Here is a 17668-nt window from a genome sequence, read left to right on the forward strand (position 1 = left end):
TTGATTTACACACAAACACATGCAACCACCCTGCACTTTAGTGCAGCACCGGTCTATAAAGTAATGTAGAGTCATGTGCAAGAGACTCAGGGGATTACACCACTACCACTCTCCATTGAGGGAGATGGAGAGGTGTGTGGTGAACTGCTGAATGGCCCTGGTGATGAAAACAGGGATGTGGCGAAGCGAACTAATGCTGCTTTGAAATGGAGATGGTTAAAGAAAATGGTCTGAAATGAAGGCTGTTTTAGATGGAGAGATGCTGCTTGCTCTTCCAGCCACAGAGACAGAGGTAGAAATGTGGAGGTTTGAGATGCAGAGAGTGATCTGGTCTGGTCTGCTGTGTCTTGGATGTTTGAACAGGGAGGTCTGTGTAAGTAGGCCAAGAAAACAGCCCTGCTCTGGGGGAGAGAGAGGCATGAGAGAGAGGCAAGGAGGGGTGTGGGAGTCCTCCAGGTCAATAATAAACCTCTATTGATCGTTGCAGTGCAGCTGCAACAAGCAAGGAGGAGTATCGGCTGGCCTGTAAACAGATAGAAATCTCTTAGTACTGCTGTTCCACTCCCACAGAGCGGCTGGGCTGCTGCTTCTGCTATTCAGGTAAGATCTGTGGAGTTAAAGAATGCAAAAGCATACCACTCTCAGACATACAATATCTATAATATGAGCTTGGGTGGGGAGAGGTAGTGAGGAGATAAATAGGCTATCTATTAGTTGAGGACAAAAATGTATGTTAATAAATTGCAAAAATTGACCAGAAAGAGGCATGGGAGGAGGGAGTGCATGCATGTGTGCATTGGTCTGTGTATGGTGAAAGTGTGTGTTGCGCATGCTATCAGGTCAAGTACTAACTAGTAAGTAAGAAGTTCAATTCTGGGCAGTGGCACAACTTTCCATCACCCAAGGATGCTCAGCCCATTTTTAGATACACTGGGGTTTGAGTTACACACACTGACATGGATACGGTTTATAAGCGGTGACAGACCACGACATGAAAGGTGTTCCAAAATCAGCACTCTGGATAGTGTGAAGTAAATCATCACGCTTCCACCAGAAGAGCAGAGACGCATTCTAAACATCTTCAAATCTAAACATAAGACCGTTTGGAGACGGAAATGGACATCCATTTTGCAGCAGCTTTAAATTATACACTATAACGTAGTGAGTTTACAGACTGGCTGACTGTACATACAGCTCAAATGGCTGCTTTGGTTTCCAAAGGCATGACTGGTATCTTCAACCCAGTAAATATGTTGGGCCCCGAGGCCCTGGTTGTTGCTTTGCTTTCCTATTTGTACTGCCTAGAACCTTATAGGGAAGCATTGCTTCAACCATCTACCAGCCATCAGGAGCGAGAAGCTAGGAAAAGACTGCAGCTCCACTATGCATTCCCTGCTCTATTGTGTGTAGCCTACAGACAGACAGACTGACAGACAGACAGACACACACACACAAAAAGAGGACCCCCCCCCAATCATCCACCCATCCCCATTTCACATTCCTCTTTTGAAGCAGGAGGATCACCAGTGAAAACAGCCAAAAGGGTGGAGCTGGAGAGGCAGGGGCAGTGCTGCTCTCTCTCCCCCCAGTCTCCCCCTCTCCCCCTGGGCCAGACCTGAGCCCTTGAATAAAGCCTGGTGAAGCCTTGAGCACACAGGAGGATTACCGCGCTGTCCAACACTATTATTCATGTTAATAAAGAGCGCTATCGTCTGGAACACCGCCTCGCCCAGTCAGATCCACCTCGTCCAGAGAGAGAGAGACGGGGAATGTTTATGATTTTATTTCATAGACTCATTCAGAGAGTGTGGATCTGGGATGAGTGAATTATAGAGATAGGAATCAGAGAGAATTCATACAACAAATGGACTCAAAGGAAAGCTTTCTTATATTAACACTGGGAAACAAAACAATGAGGATTTGGAAGCTGAGGAAGATGGCTACTAAAGCGGCTGCTAGATACAAATCAGATCCGTAGTCCAGAGTTCTTACTAATTACTGCAACAAACTGCCAAAGGAACAAATAGCGTTCCCAAACCACTATGGGCATCCAACTACTGTTCTACTAATCTACGACCTTTGACTCTATTCTCTATGCCCCAAATTAGAGTCTAGTTGGCATTCCTGTTATCCAATGCATGTATGGGTAGCCCAATACGGCGACCAGAGTATGGGGCAAGTAGGTGTGTCGAAAGGAGTGGGTGTATGGAAAGTGAATTGGGCGGATTTGTTGCCACTCAAGACCGTTTTGCGTGGCTGATTGGGCTGCACAACGAGTCGATAAGCTTGAAGTGCTTCCTACTCGGTATCACAATCGTGTCGCTAACGTGGCCATTTTTTTTCTCTTACATGATTTTATTTTCGAGTAGGATAGCAGCCTACGCATCAAATAACTAATATCGATAACCATCTAGATGTCACCTTGATGCATACATAGTCTACTACTCAATGGGGAGGGAATGAACGGCAACGGTATGGAAAGTAGCAACCTAGTAGCCAATATCAGGGTGATAGCTGCACAGCCACACAACGCAAGTACACCCATTATCAACACTTTAAATAAAAAATAAACAATCGTCAGTTTTATAACTAAAATTCTACAATTATTAGTAAAACTAACAGTGAAATACGACTTAGACTCATCCTATGGCTTAAAAACCGAAGTCCTAACTCACGGTACGGTAGCTCAACGTACGGTGAGTTGTGTCGTAAGAAATTAAAGAAAAAACACCACTCAAACAAAAATGTCTAACCTATAGCAGAGCAGTTTCGACTCACCTACTCCTTTCCACATGCCCACTACTTTCCTTTCGACACACCCACCCATACTCCGGTCGCCATATTGGGATGCAGATACCCCCTTCTCATCCGGTGAGGGGCAAACTATTATGGAGTCACTGGAGACGCCTATAGAAAGATTGTGTTCAACATTTACATCCTGTGCCTGGGAAAGGGTTATGATACAATAGTCTCAAAGAGCATGTTATCTCCTCCCATCCCATACTGCCCTCTGATCCAACATCAAACCAGATCAGCTGACCGTTTAAGTCACACTGGTAAACACAGTCAGGGTCAGTGAAGGGGCAGAGTATTTAGGTAAGAGGAAAGAGACAAAAAAAAGCAGAAAGGAGAAGACAGAAAGGGAGAAAAATTGAGAGAATAGAGAAAGGGAGAGAAATTGAGAAAATAGAGAAAGGGAGAGAAATTGAGAGAATAGTGAAACCTGATTTTGCAATGGAATCTGTACCCTTATAGGCCAGAAACGGATTAATTTAAACCTGGAACCAATATTAAAGGCTAATCAGAGAGGGGAGGGCAGGTGAAAGCGCTAACTTGATTAGCGGGCGCTGTCTGTGTTAGCTATTAGCCCCTATGCCCTCAAACTGATGGGGAGTGCTAATGGCTGCGCTAGCCTAGCTCTTAGCAAATAAGAGGAGAAGCTAGGTCTGGCTTTCTGGTATGATTTATTCTCCAAGCTCTGACTTTATTATGCATTATTGCTATGAGAAGTGACAATTGCCCTCAACATCAGATGGGGGAACGGAATAAAACCAGACCATTATAAATAAGCTTAGAAATCCAAGACAACCCAGAACAAGACAACCCAGAACAAAAAAATACCAGGCAGGCAGGCAGGATGAACAGCTGACCCCTATTGGCACACACATGTAGTCAAACAGAGCTCTATCCGATTTTTACACATCAACCATTTCAAGGACAGAAGCCTCATCGGATAGAGTGCAGCCAGCTAGTCATACAGGCAACCATTACGAAACACTGATGCATGTATGTTGTCTGACAGAGCTCTGTTTGACTACACGCATGTGCCAATAGGGGTCAGCTGTTCATCCTGCCTGCCTGCCTGCCTGGTATTTTTTGTTTCTGTCTGTGAGAAGCCAATGGCCTAGTTTCTCTGACTGGGTTGTGAAGCAAGAAGAGCACTGCTACCAGTCCTGGAGTTATGGGCAAGCCTTGGGGGGCCTGGCCTGCCCTACCGTACCCTCCTTTGTCCAAATAAAATATTGAAATATTTATCATTTATTTGACAGAGACACGTGTCGACAGAAAAACACATCAATCTCAGATAAAGCATCAGAGCTAGCGAAACAGCACCCCTATGTCTCAGTATGTGTAGACCATGTATCTGATGTTGTCTGGAGTATGGCATGTCATACTCTTTTTCTCCAGACAGCATCAGATATATGGGTTACATATAGTAAGACAGAGGGGCGCTGTTTTGCTCGCTCGGATGCTTTCTCCAGATGTGATAGTTTTAGCAGAGTAGAAGAGGTGAAGCGAGAGGGCTCATTCTGCCAAAATATGTCCAGAATAAGCCTGCCTTTCTGCCTTTGGGACAACAACTCCCATTGTTAGAGAGTGGAGACATGAGCATCTCATCATTATATACAGATCTCTGGTTTCAGCCACTTGCGAATTGGAAAGGAAAGTTGGCAGGTGCACAGTGCACTGTTCGGATGCTGGCTTCCCCTAAAGTAAATTGATGTTATGCCAAAATTAAATCCTGTCTAAATAAAATCATTCAAAATACTTCACCAGAGAGCATGACTTAGCCACAGAGGATCATTAGCTGTTGATTGTAGATAGGCCTATGCCTATTTGGGTACGCCCACAATTTGGACATCGCGCATGACAATAGGCCTAGGTGATTATTGAGTTGCAGCTGTCAGTGAAAAGCATCTAAAATGTGTGAAGGTAATGTGTTGAGTATAATTTTAAATGTTGAGACAAGAAGAAGGGGTGTGGGTGTGTGGCTAAGATATGTCTCTCTCCAGAATGCACTCAACTGTCTCCCTATAATCCCTGTGCATTCATTGTTTTATTGTGTTATCCGTTTGCCCCGATTACTTTTTATCAACTCCCCATTACATATGTCACCAGTAGTAAACGTACCGTTAATCCCCATCGTTTGGTTACATACATTTCTGTTAATGTATGTATTAATGACAGTAATTTACTTTTTTCATTCTCGGAATGGAAACATTGTTCGCAGAGTTCACAACCTGCTACAGTTTGGGTTTATTTCATAGCCATCAATAACAAGTTTGGTAAATGTTTTAATCGTCTTTTGTGTGGAGTGCTCCATGTGATCAATGAGCATGTATCAGGTTTCTCTGCCTTGATAATGTTGAGGGAATGTGCATGCCTGAGCATGCATAGAAGTACCTGTCCTGCTGCTTGCAAATGTAGAAAAGTGCCCATTTGGGGAGGTCTATTGTCCCCCTTTTCATGAAAACGGAGAAGGGACTGTGGATCCATTCATACATTTATTTGTTTGTAGGTTAGTCACGTGTTCAGTGATTGGGTCTCAGTGTAGGCAGCAGTCTCACTGAGTTAGTGATGACGATTTGACAGTTTGATAGCTATTTTTCAGTCTCTCAGTCCCAGCCTTGATTCACCTGTACCGTCCTCGCCTTCTGGATGATACCGGTGTGAACAGACAGTAGCTCGGGTGGTTGTTGTCCTTGTGATGCGTTGTGCAGACTGCACCACCCTCTGAAGAGCCTTGCGGTTGAGAGCGGTGCAGTTGCCGTACCAGGCTGTGATACACAATCTAGAGCATCCTGGCGGGCTGTATCTGTAAAGGTTTGTCAGGGTTTTGGATAACAGGGAAATTTTCTTCAGCCTCCTGAGGTTGAAGAGGCACTGTTGCGCCTTCTTCACCATACTGTCTGTGTGGGTGGACCATTTCAGTTTGTCTGTGATGTGTACGCCCAGGAACTTAAAACATTCCACCTTCTCCACTGCTGTCCCTTCGATGTGGATAGGGGGTGCTCACTCTGCTGTTTCTACGATCATCTTCTTTGTTTTGTTGACGATGAGTGAGAGGTCTTTTTCCTGACCTCACTTTCCGAGTGCCCTCACCTCCTCCCTGTAGGCTGTCTCGTGGTTGTTGGTGATCAAGCCCACTACTGTTGTGTCGTCTGCAAACTTGATGACTGAGTTGGGGGTGTGCATGGCCATGCAGTCGTAGGAGAACAGGGAGTAGAGGAGAGGGCTGTGCACACACCCTTGTGGGGCCCCAGTGTTGAGGGTCAGAGAGGTGGAGATGTTGTTTCCTACATTCACCACCTGGGGGCGGCCAGTCAGAAAGTCCAGGACACAGTTGCACAGGGAGGGGTTGAGACCCAGGGCCTCCAGCTTGATAATGAGCTTGGAGGGTACTATGGTGTTGAATGCTGAGCTGTAGACAATGAACAGCATTCTTACATACAGTTGAAGTTGGAAGTCTACATACACTTAGGTTGGAGTCATTAAAACTCATTTTTCAACCACTCTCCAAATTTATTGTTAACAAATTATAGTTTTGGCAAGTCGGTTAGGACATCTACTTTGTGCATGACACAAGTAATTTTTCCAACAATTGTTTACAGACACATTATCTCACTTATAATTCACTGTATCACAAGTCCAGTGGGTCAGAATTTTACTGTGCCTTTAAACAGCTTGGAAAATTCCATAAAATGATGTCATGGCTTTAAAAGCTTCTGATAGGCTAATTGACATCATTTGAATATATTGGAGGTGTACCTGTGGATGTATTTCAAGGCCTACTTTCAAACTCGGGGCCTCTTTGCTTGACATCATGGGAAAATCAAAAGAAATCAGCCAAGACCTCAGAAAAATACATTTTGACCTAAAAGTCTGGTTCATCCTTGGGAGCAATTTCCAAATGCCTGAAGGTACCACTTTCAAGTCCAAGTCTAAACACCATGGGACCATGCAGCCGTCATACCACTCAGGAAGGAGACACGTTCTGTCTCCGAGGTGTGAACGTACTTTGGTGCGAAAAGTGCAAATCAATCCCAGAACAACAGCAAAGGACCTTGTGAAGATGCTGGAGGAAACGAGTACAAAAGTATCTATATCCACAGTAAAACGAGTCCTATATTGACATAACCTGAAAAGCCGCTCAGCAAGAAAGAAGCCACTGCTCCGAAACCACCATAAAAAAGCCAGACTGTGGTTTGCAACTGCACATGGGGACAAAGATCGTACCTTTTGGAGAAATGTCCTCTGGTCTGATGAAACAAAAATAAAATTGTTTGGCCATAATGACCATCGTTATGTTTAGAGGAATTAGGGGGAGGCTTGCAAGCCGAAGAATACCATCCCAACCGTGAAGCACAGGGCGGCAGGATAATGTTGTGAGGGTGCTTTGCTGCAGGAGGGACTGGTGCACGTCACAAAATAAATGACATCATGAGGAAAGGAAAATGATGTGGATATATTGAAGCAACATCTCAAGACATCAGTCAGGAAGTTAAAGCTTGGTCGCAAATGGGTCTTCCAAATGGACAATGACCCCAAACATACTTCCAAAGTTGTGGCAAAATGGCTTAAGGACAACAAAGTCAAGGTATTGGAGTGGCCATCACAAAGCCCTGACCTCAATCCTATTAAAAATTTGTGGGCAGAACTAAAAAAGCATGTGCGAGCAAGGAGTCCTACAAACCTGACTCAGTTACACCAGCTCTGTCAGGAGGAATGGGACAAAATTCACCTAACTTATTGTGGGAAGCTTGTGGAAGGCTACCTGAAACGTTTGACCAAAGTTAAACAATTTAAAGGCAATGCTACCAAATACTAATTGAGTGTATGTAAACTTCTGACCCACTGAGAATGTGATGAAAGAAATAAAAGCTGAAATAAATAATTCTCTCTACTATTATTCTGACATTTCACATTCTTAAAATAAAGTGGTGATCCTAACTGACCTAAAACAGGGATTTTTACTAGGATTAAATGTCAGGAATTGGGAAAAACTGGGTTTAAATGTATTTGACTAAGGTGTATATAAACTTCCGACTTCAAATGTAGGTATTATTTTTGTCCAGATGGGATAGGGCAGTGTGCAGTGTGATGGCGAGCCACTCAAAGCATTTCATGATGACAGAAGTGAGTGAGTGCTACACTGAACATTTAGTTCAGTTATCTTTGCCTTCTTGAGTACAGGAACAAAGGTGGCCATCTTGATGCATGTGGGGACAGACTGGGATAGGGAGCTATTAAATATGTCTGTAAACACACCGGCCAGCTGGTCTGCGCATGCTCTGAGGACGCGGGTAGGGATGCCATCTGGGCCAGCAGCCCTGCGAGGATTAACAAGTTTAAATGTTTTATTCACGTCAGCCACTGAGAAGGAGAGGGGTGGCCGCAGTCTTTGTTAGCGATCCGCAACGGTGGCACTGTGTTATCCTCAAAACAGGCAAAGAAGGTGTTTAAGTTTGTCTGGAAGCGTGACGTCGGTATCCGTGACGTGGCTGTTTTTGTTTTGTAGTCCGTGATCTTCTGTAGACCCTGCCACATAAGTCTCTTGTCTGAGCCGTTGAATTGCGACTTCACCTTGTCCCTGTAATGGCATTTCACTTGTTTGATTGCCTTACGGAGCGAAACCATCCACGGTTTCTGGTTAGGTTAGGTTCTAATGGTCACAGTGGGTGCGACGTCTCCAATGCACTTATTTATAAACGCACTCACGGAGTCAGCGTATAGGTCAATATTGTCCTCTGAGGCTGATCGGAACATATTCCAGTTTGCGTGATCAAAACAATCTTGGAGCGTGGCTTCCGATTGGTCAGACCAGCGTTGAATGGTTCTCGTCACTGGTACATCCTGTGAGTTTCTGCCTATAAGCTGGGACGAGCAAGATTGGTTCATGGTCGGCTTTGCCGAAGGGAGAGCGGGGGAGGGCTTTGTATGCATCGCGGAAGTTAGAGTAGCAGTGGTCGAGAGTATTAGCCCTATGTGTCGTGCAATCAATATGCTGATAAAATTTAGGTAGCATTGTTCTCAAATTTTCTTTGTTAAAATACCCAGCTACAATAAATGCAGCCTCCGGATATATAGTTTCCAGTTTACATAGAGTCGAGTGAAGTTCCTTGAGGGCCGTCTTGGTGTTCGCTTGAGGGGGGGGATGTACACAGCTGTGACTATTGCTGATGAGAATTCTATTGGTAGGTAGAATGGCCGACATTTGATTGTAAGGAATTCTAGGTCGGGTGAGCAGAAGGACTTGAGTTCCTGTATGTTGTTATGATTACAACTAGAGTTGTTAATCATAAAACATACACCCCCGCCCTTCCTCTTCCCAGAGAGGTGTTTATCTCTGTCAGCACGATGCATGGAGATGCCCGGTGGCTGAACGGATTCCGACAACATATCCAGAGAGAGCTATGTTTCCGTGAAACAGTGAATGTTACAATCTCTGATGTCTCTCTGGAAGGCAACCCTCGCTCGAATTTTGTCTACCTTGTTGTCAAGAGAAGGGACATTGGCTTGTAATATACTCGGGAGAGGAGAGCGATGTGGCCGTTTTCGAAGCCTGAACAGAAGACCACTCCGCCTGCCCCTTCTGTGTCGCCGTTGTTTTCGGTCAGCTGCTGGAATTAGATCCATTGCCCTGGGTGGTGGTCCAAAGAGAGGATCTGAGAGTGCACGGGGTGTGACTGGTCAGGCACCGTGTGATGCAGAGATGCGCACGGTGTCTCCAGTTCGTATTCATAGCCCGGTGCGCTCTATTCCAGCTCCTCGCATTTACCGGGCTAGAATGGGCATCCAGCCAGGATGGATGTTGCCGGCTCAGCGCTCCTGGTCTCCAGTACACCTCCTTGGACCAGGATATCCTGCGCCGGCTTTGCGTACTGTGTCTCCGGTGTGTCTGCACAGCCCAGTGCATCCTGTGCTAAAGCCCCGCACTTGCCGGGCTAAAGTGAGCATCCAGCCAGGACGCATTGTGCCAGATCTATGCTCCAGATCTCCAGTGCGCCTCCACAGTCAAGTAAGTCCTGTGCCTGCTCCCCGCACTCGCCCTGAGGTGCGTGTCTCCAGCCCGGTACCACCAGTGTTGGTCCCACGCACCAGGCCTCCACTCCAGCGAAGGTCCCCAGTCCGGGGTCTCCAGTGATGATCCAAGGTCCGGTTTTACAAAGGCGGAGAGATCAGAATAAGGAGGGGTGGCTGCATCCAGAACCGGAGCTGCCACCGAGGGTAGATGCCCACCTGGAACCTCCCCTATAGGTTCAGGTTTGCGGCCGGGAGTCCGCACCTTTGGGGGGGGTGGGGGTACTGTGACGCTCTGACCTTTAATATCTGTATTCTATATATTTTAGTTAGGTCAGGGTGTGACGAGGGTGGGTATGCTAGTTTTTGTATTGTCTAGGGCTTTTGTATGTCTAGGAGTTTTGTAGGCCTAGGTCTTTATATGTCTACGGTGGCCTGATATGGTTCCCAATCAGAGGCAGCTGTTTATCGTTGTCTCTGATTGGGGATTATATTTAGGTGGCCATTTTCCCTTTTGTGTTTGTGGGTTTTTGTTCTATGTTTAGTTGCCTGTCTGCACTACTCATATTAGCTTCACGGTTCGTTTTGTTATTTTGTTTGTTCAGTGTTCATTCTTATAATAAAAAAGAATGTAAGCATACCACGCTGCACCTTGGTCTCCTCCTTACAATGAACGTGACAAACACGAAGCGAGGCGACCATCTCTGTTGGCGCCATCTGATATGATGGCGCTGACACATAGGAGGTCCTGTGAAAAAATCCGACCCCCATGGAAATCAAATGCCCATCCAACTGACTCATTCTCATGCCGGCCCTATCTGTTACAGAAATCTATTAACCTCTGTTGTGTTCTAAAAGCACAGGCCTGATTACTGTTCAAATGACTATCCAATAGAGCTACAGTACATGCCCACTGAAGAGAGAGAGAGCAGACACAGAAGTATTTTCTCCTCTTTTCATTCCATTCCATTGGGTTATGGGGGTTAATCCAGAAAGCATGTGTGTTCTTAATCAAGCCATTGGGGAGGTGTGTGTGTGTGGTCCTATATTCAGCTCTCATGTGAGCGCATAGTGTAAAATATCAGTGCATTCGTAAATTAATGTGTGACTGGACACGTGTGTGTGCCGTGTTAATGACCTTCCTGACTGGACACACACCAGTGCTGGGGTTGTGCTGGCGCCGGTGTTGGGGGACTACCTATGTGCACATTCTCATTCCCATAAAACATAAGGCTTCAGTTGCACTACAGAGCGCAAGGATTGCATCACTGTGGAAACAAGCCAACCTCATAACCCTGATTTAGCTCTGTCGTAAGAAGCAATCTATAAAGGTCAAAGGTCACATCCACACTATTTCTAATCACTTACCTATATATTTATGTTTTTGCATTATTGAGTGGCAGTAATGTGATGGAAAGGTTAAAAGGACAGGTAAAGAGAGAGAGCACTGCACACACACACACACACACACACACACACACACACACACACACCCAACCTCCCAGGGCCTAGAAGACCTCTCATACCAGATCATTTTAAGTGCACTGAGCCATAATGTCAATGCACATGCCAAGCTCCAATCTCAGAGGATCGTATATAGAGGGGTGGTATGGTAGACACCCCGGACAATGACGAATCAGGATTCATGCTTCCTTGCCTCCCTCCATGACTCCATGGAAGTTCTTTGGACTTGTCATTCCTAAAGGAGTGGCTAGGAAGGGTAGGAGCCTGGATAACTATGTGTTCTAAAGAAAGAAGAGCTATTCTGGACCTGTGTCAGTGGATGCTATAGGAAAACTAGCACAGAGCTCCACTAGCCTAGTGCATGACAGCATCTTGACAGGGAGAGTCAAGAGTTTCTGAAACCCAAATTACAAACTCTGTCTCTCTAGGATCTATCTTGCTCTGTCATTTCTCCACATCTTCCAGACAGGAAGCTGCTGTCGGGGCCTTTGGATCCACCAGGCCTCACAGCTCCATAACCCTCCATTTTGTGGGAACGAGGGGGGCGATATCTAAACCACTGGAACTTTTTACACAGGCATTTTTATCACCTCCTCAAAGGGCCGGGCTAAATCTAGGTCTTGTGATGAGGAGGTTTCATATTCACAGCAGGCTGTAACAAAAAGAGTGTCTCTTTGGTACAGGGAAGGGTGAGGCTCAGTTAATTAAGACAGAGCTGTTTTAACCTCCAGTAAAAACAAATGTAAAGAAAAGTGGCGAGTGAGAAACAATACAATGGAGATAACAGTCCTTGTGAAGAACATAGTGCCCGGTGTTGTTTCACAGAGATTTTCTTCCTCACGTCACTCCATGGTGGCTCTTCTGACAATGAGCCGCTTCAGAGAAGAGCTTCTCTCCCAAAGCTGAGTAGCTGTATAGACAACCCAAATGGTTTGATTTGACTTTCTTTGCCAAGAACTGAACGGGGCATAGACAGCAAATGTGATGTGGTCCATAGATGTTGTAAAATAGACCGAGCATTCTGCTCGGGCAATAGCATGGAGAGCCCAAATTGTGTGGGTCCTGTCTTCTACCAAAAAAGAAAGTTTGCACTGTGGTCCTTGTGACACCCATTGAAGCCTTAGCATTGGGAGGTAGTGAAGCTTATCCACCCTCTCTGTTCCAAAATGACCCCACATACCAACATGTCAACACAGAGATATTAATGCTCATTGTGACACCGGGTCAAACCCCAGCCCTCTTAGTGAGAGGGTGGCACATTCAACACACATCCACCTCTAGACCAGGGGCTTAGAGCCAGTTGACGCCAGTGACCCAATAACAAGTCCTCAGCCTGGGTGTACCTCAGAGTCCTGTACTGGTACCACTCACTAAGGTGGGGGTTTACAGAACAGCATACAGTCAAAGCACAATGTCATACAAAACAAGCTGACTCTCTTGTGTGCTTTGTTAGCTATACACTCAGGAGAAGGCTGAAACATGTTTGTCTTAGATAAAGTATGTATATGTGTATTGTCATACTAATCATACACCCAACCATAATAACTCCAAGGCTAATAATAGCAGACTGCATGTTGACTGCTATTCAGACCCCTAATGTTGGAACAGAACTCCACCCTGGGTTCTTCCTTCTATAAACATGCACACAGTGCAAAGGTTCTTTCAGTGTGTGTGTGTGTGTGTGTGTGTGTGTGTGTGTGTGTGTGTGTGTGTGTGTGTGTGTGTGTGTGTGTGTGTGTGTGTGTGTGTGTGTGTGTGTTAAAGCAATACATGACATTGTATGTAATGGTGGCCAACTCAGTGGCCTTGTGGTTAGAGTGTCTGCCCTGAGATTGTAGGTTGTTCAATCCTTGGCCGAGTCATAGCAAAGGCTGTAAGAATGGGACCTGATGCATCTCTACTTGGCATTAAGGAGATAGATTTGGGGTAAGGCACTGTGATAGACTAGCATTCTGTTCAGGGGGTGTACTTGTACATCAAGCTGCTAGCCCTCCTGCCCTGTGTGTGTACGCCTATGAGAGATCATATGTGTGTAATCATGATTTGAGGGCTCAGCATTAAATCCCCTGCAGAAACACAGATTTGAGCATTGATGAAATGTTGTAGGGTCTCCTGTTGTAGAGATCTGTTCAGGTGAACTTGCCTCGCCCTTGCATCATCATTCAACTCTCATCATCAGCCTGTCTGTCCCCAATTCCCCCTCCTCCACTATGATGTCATCCACTGTGCTTCATCCTCCCAGAATGCTTTGCTTGAGATGACAGCAGACAAACTAAATGAATCCTTCCAAAAAAAAACTAAAATTGCCCTGGGCAACAGTCCACAAGGAGCGAGAAGTTTGGAAACTGCTGAGGGGTAAAACAGAGTGGTGGTTGGAAGGCACTTCTGAGGACAGGAGTAGCCACTACTCAGCAGGTGGGCAGACAGGAGTCAAATCAGCACAACATGATCTGTTCCTGCCTCACCGGAATTTTACATGACTGTGGTTTTTAGCGGGGTTACCTGATTCTCAGCAATGGAATAGTGCTGGTACAAAAACAACAAACTCCCCTATAAAGCACTGTATGTTCGAGAGGCCAGAGCTCAAAAGTTGCCCCAAAGCAACTGTGCACAACAACAGAGAGACAGAGCTCGCCAAGACTTTGCTATGAACACCACTGAAGCCCTTAACCTACTGGGCCTGATACAGATCATCGGATTCACTAGCTCGGTTTCTTGTTTCACTCAGGGGAACCGCCAAATATAGCAGCTATCGCAGCCTGCCTCACAAGTTGCCATGGGACTAAACAACAGTGGTTGTCAAGGGCTTGTTTTAATCAGATGGAGGGGCTGGTGGGGTGTTAGAAAAAAGGGGGAGGGTGAAGGTGGGAGAGAGGGAGAGAGAGAGCAATTACATAATGATTACAGTGCAGAGTGATGCCATGACGATAAAAGAAAGAGTCAGAGATTTACAGAGTAGGAAGAGGGGAGGAGGGAAAAAGGGAGAGAAAGGTAGGGAAGGAGAGTGTTTTATGAGTGCATAGATCTTCCATGCATCCAATGCTTACACACACACACACACACGGAAGGAGGAGGGGGGCTCACTGTTGCTAGGGCAAACCACACATACACACAAGGAATAAGTTAGCCCTAAATATTTCTAAAACTAAAAGCATTGTATTTGGAACAAAACACTCACTAAACCCTAAACCTCAACTAAATCTTGTACTAAATAATGTGGTGCCACAAGAAAAGGATTTAGGAAAATTGTAATTAGCTCACAACAGGGCAGCACGGCTGGCCATTGGATGTACACAGAGAGCTAATATTAATAATATGCATGTTAATCTCTCCTGGCTGAAAGTGGAGGAGAGATTGACTTCATCACTACTTTTATTTATGAGAGGTATTGACATGTTGAATGCACCAAAGCTGTCTGTCTGAACTACTGGCACACAGCTCTGACACCCATGCATACCCCACAAGACATGCAGGTCTCTTCACAGAGATGGGAGGCACACAGTACTACATAGAGCCATGACTACATGGAACTCTATTCCACATCAAGTAACTGAAGCAAGCAGTAAAATTAGATTTATAAAACAGAAAAATACACCTTGTGGAACAGGGACTGTGAAGCAACACAAACATTGGCACAGACACAGACACAGACAGAGATTTAATACTGTAGATATGTGGTGTTTTTAAAATTGCATACATTTCCTTCATTTTGCGGGACCCCAGGAAGAGTGGGGATCCATAATAAATACAAATACCAGAGGTCGACCGATTATGATTTTTCAACGCCGATACTGATAATTGGAAGACCAAAAAAAGCCAATACCAATTACATCGGACGATATTTTTATATATATATTTGTAATAATGACAATTACAACAATACTGAATGAACAATGAACACTATATAATATAATACACAAATAACATATATTTAGTCTCAAATAAATAATGAAACATGTTCAATTTGGTTTAAATAATGCAAAAACACAGTGTTGGATAAGAAAGTAAAAGTGGCATGTAAAAAAGCTCATGTTTAATTTCTTGCTCAGAACATATGAAAGCTGGTGGTTCAATATTCCCAGTTAAGAAGTTTTAGGTTGTAGTTATTACAGGAATTATGACCCGTCAACTATTTCTCTCTATACCATTTGTATTTCATATACCTTTGACTATTGGATGTTCTTATAGGCACTTTAGTATTGCCAGCCTAATCTCGGGAGTTGACAGGCTTCAATCAAGCATTGCTAAGAGCTGCTGGCAAATGCAGTAAAGTGCTGTTTGAATAAATGCTTATGAGCCTGCTGCTGCCTACCACCTCTCAGTCAGACTGCATTATCAATTATATCAAATCATAGACTTAATTATATATATAATAAATATAATAAAAACAGAAATATGAGCCTTTGGTTATTAATATGGTCAAATCTGGAAACTATCATTTCAAAACCAAAACGTTTATTCTTTCAGTGAAATACGGAACCGTTCCGTATCTAAAAATTGCTGTTACATTGCACAACCTTCAATGTTATGTCATAATTATGTACAATTCTGGAAAATTAATTACGGTCACACAGTTCGCAACGAGCCAGATGGCCCAAACTGTTGCATATACCCTGACTCTGCTTGCAGTGAACGCAAGAGAAGTGACAATTTCCCTAGTTAATATTGCCTGCTAACATGAATTTATTTTAACTAAATATGCAGGTTTAAAAATATGTACTTCTGTATATTGATTTTAAGAAACACGTGGCTGTTTATGGTTAGGTACATTTGTGCAACGATTGTGCTTTTGTTAAATCATCACCCGTTTGGCGAAGTTGAAGTAAGCTGTGATTCGATGATAAATTAACAGGCACCACATTGATTATATGCAACGCAGGACAAGCTAGTTAACCTAGTAATATCATCAACCATGTGTAGTTAACTTGTGATTATGTGTGTCATGTATTGTCATGTTGTGTCTTGTTTCTGTCCTTTCTCTTCACCCTGTCTCCCTCTGCTGGTCGTACTAGGTCACCTTTTCTTCCCCTCTTTCCCCCAGCTGTCCCTTGTCTTCTCTGACTACCTCGTTCACCCCTTTTCCCACCTGTTCCCTTTTTTCCCTCTGATTAGGTCGCTATATCTCTCTCTCTTTCTGCCCCTGTCTTTGTCGGATTCTTGTTTGTGTTATTCATGCCTGAACCAGACTATCGTCGTGTTTTCTGCAACCTTGTCCTGTCCTGTCGGAATCTGCCTGTCCGTCTGAGCCTACGTGTTTCATAATTAAAGAAACTCTGTTTTGTTAATTCGCTTTTGGGTCCTCTTTCACGCACCTGACAGAAGAATCCGACCAAGAATGGACCCAGCGACTTCGGATCCTCTCCACTCTGCCGTCGAGATCCAGGGAGCGATGCTAGGCAGACACGAGCAGGAATTGTCTGCTGCTCGACATGCCGTTGAGACCCTGGCCGCCCAAGTCTCCAACCTCACAGAACAGGTTCACCATCTCCGCCTCGATCCACCGGCCACTTCCAGGGCTTTCGAATCTCCGGAGCCCAGAATCAATAACCCGCCGTGTTACTCTGGGGAGCCCACTGAATGCCGCTCGTTCCTCACCCAGTGTGATATTGTGTTTTCTCTCCAGCCCAACACTTACTCCAGGAGCACAGCTCGTATCGCCTACGTCATATCTCTCCTTACTGGACGGGCTCGTGAGTGGGGCACGGCAATCTGGGAGGCAAGGGCTGAGTGTACTAACCAGTATCAGGACTTTAAGGAGGAGATGATACAGGTTTTTGATCGTTCTGTTTTTGGGGAGGAAGCTTCCAGGGTCCTGTCTTCCCTATGTCAAGGTAATCGATCCATAACAGACTACTCTATTGAGTTTCGCACTCTTGCTGCCTCCAGTGGCTGGAACGAGCCGGCTTTGCTCGCTCGTTTTCTGGAGGGTCTCCGCGCAGAGGTAAAGGATGAGATTCTCTCCCGGGAGGTTCCTTCCAGCGTGGATTCCTTGATTGAACTCGCTATTCGCATTGAGCGACGGGTTGATCTTCGTCACCGAGCTCGTGGAAAGGAGCTTGCGTTCTCCGTTGCCCCCCTCTCCGCATCACTACCATCTTCCTCTGCCGGCTCGGGTGCTGAGCCTATGCAGCTGGGAGGTATCCGCATCTCGACTAAGGAGAGGGAACGGAGAATCACCAACCGCCTCTGTCTCTATTGCGGTTCCGCTGGTCATTTTGTCACTTCATGTCCAGTAAAAGCCAGAGCTCATCAGTAAGCGGAGGGCTACTGGTGAGCGCTACTACTCCTGTCTCTCCTTCAAGATCCTGCACTACCTTGTCGGTCCATCTACGCTGGACCGGTTCGTCAGCTTCCTGCAGTGCTTTGATAGACTCTGGGGCGGAGGGCTGTTTTATGGACGAGA

The 17668-nt window shown here is 45.2% G+C and overlaps 1 protein-coding gene across 30 annotated transcripts in view; it reads right to left on the bottom strand.

Annotated features, from left to right (window-relative positions):
• map4k4 (mitogen-activated protein kinase kinase kinase kinase 4) overlaps positions 1–17668 on the bottom strand; it is a 114530-nt gene that overhangs the window by 64496 nt on the left and 32366 nt on the right. The window contains exon 1 of one of the 30 annotated variants that reach the window (XM_090230104.1): positions 2779–2866. The exons of 28 other annotated variants lie outside the window; for them this stretch is intronic. The gene's annotated coding sequence lies outside the window, so the exon portion shown is untranslated. Of the gene's footprint in view, positions 1–2778; positions 2867–17668 lie in introns of those variants that run through there. One more of the 30 variants, XM_090230099.1, reaches the window with a different exon arrangement.

This window comes from Oncorhynchus mykiss, chromosome 3 (genome assembly GCF_057628025.1).
Source record: "Oncorhynchus mykiss isolate SJ-2025 chromosome 3, ASM5762802v1, whole genome shotgun sequence".
Taxonomy (NCBI): domain Eukaryota; kingdom Metazoa; phylum Chordata; class Actinopteri; order Salmoniformes; family Salmonidae; genus Oncorhynchus; species Oncorhynchus mykiss.